The sequence below is a fragment of the Corvus brachyrhynchos genome, unplaced genomic scaffold, assembly GCF_000691975.1.
Source record: "Corvus brachyrhynchos isolate BGI_N302 unplaced genomic scaffold, ASM69197v1 scaffold200, whole genome shotgun sequence".
NCBI lineage: Eukaryota > Metazoa > Chordata > Aves > Passeriformes > Corvidae > Corvus > Corvus brachyrhynchos.
Window position 1 is genome coordinate 6,195,722 of NW_008236184.1, and position 3,859 is coordinate 6,199,580.

A 3,859-nucleotide genomic window follows, 5' to 3' on the forward strand; every position below is an offset into this window, starting at 1 on the left:
ACCTTCCTCTGAACCCCCCGGCTGCGAGGGAGGAAGCCCCTGCCCTGCTCCTCCGGGAACTGCCCAGGCATCCAGGACGAGCCGGGGGGAGGCAGTCTCTCTCCAGTCCCTTCCCTCAATCTTTGCATTCTCGTTGGTGCTTTTGGAAGTGCTGAGCTAGGAGATGTGTGCGTGGGTGCGATCTTACGGCTTTATTAGGACTCTCCCCTATCAGCGCTTCTCTCAGAAGCCGCTTCCTCCCCCCGCGTGGTTTATTGGGGTGTTGTATCGGCACGAACTTTATTCTGGTTGCAGGAGAAGGATTTGGTCCCCTCGTGTCCCCGCGTGTCCCCGTCCTCGGGCTGCTGCGCTGCTCGGGCAGGTGGACTCGGGCTGGCGCCTCGCTGCTCGGATTGTAGCGGCTTCCCTTGTCGGGTACCTGCCGGGGCTCCTGGTGGGAGAGGGAGTAGGGAGAGGCACAGGGAGAAGTTGTAGGATGCAGTGTGTAAGCGACACCTGCGTTTCTAAAGCCTGGGAAGTGGGTGGAATCTCACTCTCACTGGTGCTACTCGCTGCTGCCAAACATTGCCTTCTTTTGCCTAGGCAGGACTCTGGCCACCCTGCCAGCTGGTTCCTAACAAAGAGAGAAGTTTAGGAGTGTCAGGACATCAGCTCCCAAATCCAGTGCTCAGCTGAGATCCGCAGTGACAGTACGCAGTGCTGGTGACCGTGTTTATCTGATGCCGCTTACTCAGCTGCAAGCACGGGGCACCTGATTGATCCAGAGAGGTGGACAGAGCATCAATAGTTGTGAAACCAAGGAGCCATCGCTCCTCGTTATTTAAATCTCCAGCCTCTGTGATCACTGCATGCTGGGCTTAGCCCGTCCTCCCCCCCAGCAGGGAGAAAGTCCGGAGTTAACTAAAAGGAAGTCTACAGTTCATGACTTTATTACCTCCTGATTTAGAACATAAGTATGTAACACAAGAATTAACTAGAATGGAGCAGCTTGTCTACCTTCCACGACTTGTCAGATGGGGGAGATCCTGCCCCCTGTCCTGCTCAGTCCTGTATTTTGGCAACAGAAATCTCAAGTTAGGTGGCTGGACATTATGTCTCTTAATTTTGCATCATGGGGCTAAGTAATTCTGAGAAGATTTATCCTGGGATATTCAAGTCTCAGTCAGAATCCTTTCCATGCTTAGACTTCTCTTAGAGTCCATCCAGAGCTTTGCTGTCCCTCTTGCTGTTTGGACCTTCCTTCCATGTCCACTTTGTTATTAAATCCCACAGATTTTCCATCTCAGAGTTTTGCCTGCTGAATGGATTTTTCTCGGTGTATTGCCTTGGTTATAGTACTGCTAAATAAAGGTGACCGAACTGACTTAACAGTCTCATCATAGGATTGGATTTTAGGTGATCTTTAACAGACCGAGGATCTGGTCTTGTTTATGAACAAGTTGACATTCATGGGACCTGCTCTGCAGTCTGTTAAAGTTGGTGTGGGACACATGAAATTGTCTTTGATGAGGTTAATAAATTCTAATAAGCATGTGTGATATATGTTTGCAAAATTGGTTTCAAGGCAAGTGCATGAGTTCTTCTTTGTCAGTAACAGCCTCTGGAGGCTTCTTCGATGTTCAAATTCTTGAGCTTAGTTTTATTCCTGCTTCCTGTCGATACCTGAGTAAATTTGTTACAGAATTGCAAAAGTTTTACAGTAAAAGTGTTTCAACATATAAAACATTGAAAATGGTCATGTGGCCATGATCTGTTTTTCAAAACAGGATCTCAGTGTTGTCTTTATTTCCAGTCACTCCCAGTCATTTACTTTCTAAAATTTCGTACTTTTAGTTAAAAAACCCAAATTGGCTGATGTTAAATACACAATATTAGGCTACATTACGTTGCTCCAGCTTTTTGCTTATGAGAAAGGACTAATTGGATCTCTTGTTTTTAAAAATTAAATATAAACTAATAGTCCAAAGTATCAAACAGAAGCCAACACTCCCTGTTAAGAAGTCCCGTGTTTACTGTGAATGGGGCACTCAGCCATTTTCACTTTGAACAATCCATCGTGCTTTAAACACCAGGCAGGAGAATTAATATTTAAGCAAATGCATATGGCAAAACTATAAATCACTGGAAACAGTTAATTATATTGGAACTGTGAAAATACCTTTGAGTACAGCCTGCATAAACTATTTCTCTGTAGCGTGATCACAATTCTTGCAAACCTTTTATCCTTGTATGTGAAATCATTTCTGATTCTGAGTTCCTGCAAAGCATGTGCTTGGTTATTGTTTTCAAAACCATGTGGTTTGGGTTACTATTTAAATATAATATTTATGATAGTACTTTGGTTGTTCAGCTTAAAAAGGGAAGTGCTGCATACCATTGCATATTAAAAAGCTTCTATGTAATTACTACTTTTTGCAATACTGCTGTGCAAATCTCTGGGTCGGAAATTTAAATGGAGACTTTACAGAGTTCACAGTTACTTTATATAAAAACCATAAGTCTTTTTCTCGAAACGTGGGGGCTGAAGGCATTGGGGAGTGTAGAGTATGATGCCTGCACTGGTTTTTACCTTTTTGTTATTGCAACATGTATGCTTGCCATTGGCCTTTGTGTACTCCCAGGTGCATAGAGTGTGGTGGGCTCCCCCAAACCATCGTCCATTGGTCCCCTTTGGGTCTGAATTACCTATTTACACATTTATTGTTGTATTGTCATCTTATGCAAATATGTCCATTCTGGTTGCATCTTGCAGAGGAGTGCTGGGAGGCACAGGAGGCACTTCCACTGCCCCTCTCTCCCTTGCCTATCCATGCAAAGGAACCTGTGAGGATGCAAGAGGAAGAGTCTGGTGCCAATTCAAAGCCAAAGTCCCTGGGAATTTCTGCAGGGATGGTGATGGACTTAAGACCATTCTGTAGATGCCCGTAAGAGTCAGGTCTCGCAACCTCCTTGTGTACCTCAGGGTATCCTGGCTGGTCTTCTAGTTGCTGCTCCACCAGACTTCCATTGCCCTGGGAGATATACACTGGATCTGGTGCCCAATGCAGATATCTTGGTTTTCCTCCTGTGTCTCAAATAGCACTTGGGATACCTGTAAGGCTACAGCATCCTGCTATGACCATCTCACGTGTAACAAAAAATGGCTAATATGTAAAGCCTGGGATCAAAGAAATAGTTACAACTACCATGGTGAATAAATGAGTTACCCCCAGAAAGGGTTGTTCAGATGTTCATGGAAAAGATGGAAAAAATTCCCCTTCATTGTTCTGTGCTGTGCAGACTGACCATGCTTGCCAGAGCCACCCGTATGTTCCTTTGCACAAAACTGATTGAAACCTCAGTGGAGAAGTTCTGTATGTTAAGGAGAGAGAGATGACAAAGCTTGTAGAAAATTAAAAGAGCCACTCTCAGAGGAAACAAATCCCAGATAGAATGTTTTAGACTGCCAGAAGAATTCAGCCATATGATACTTCTCTGTGAATCCTGTGAGTGATGTATAATCGGTGTGTGCATGTAGAGGGGAGGAATTTGTTTAAGAGTTTGTAGAATGAGACCCTTACCTTATGAATTACAGATAAAGTACCAAATTAATGAAGCGACAACATCCCACACGTTGTGAAGATCAGACTCAGTAGCTGTGAGAGTGGGCTGCTGCCCAGAGAATCTGAGGCATTCAGTTAAGATGACCAAAGACAAGTGCAGAATTCTCCAGCATGAGTGTGTTTACAAACACTTTTATCTGACCAGTAGTGCTCAGCCCTCCAGGCAGTTTCTCTTGTCTGGCTGCTGCTCCAAAGGAAAACTATTGAAATTTGTATGAAAGGTTCTTTCTGAGTGAGGCAGAGAGGTACAAGATGAA

At 44.5% G+C, this 3,859-nt stretch overlaps 1 protein-coding gene across 1 annotated transcript in view; it reads left to right on the forward strand.

Annotated features, from left to right (window-relative positions):
- Positions 1-3,859, forward strand: part of MEGF11 (multiple EGF like domains 11) — a 255,687-nt gene that overhangs the window by 888 nt on the left and 250,940 nt on the right. The gene's annotated exons all lie outside the window — the stretch shown is intronic.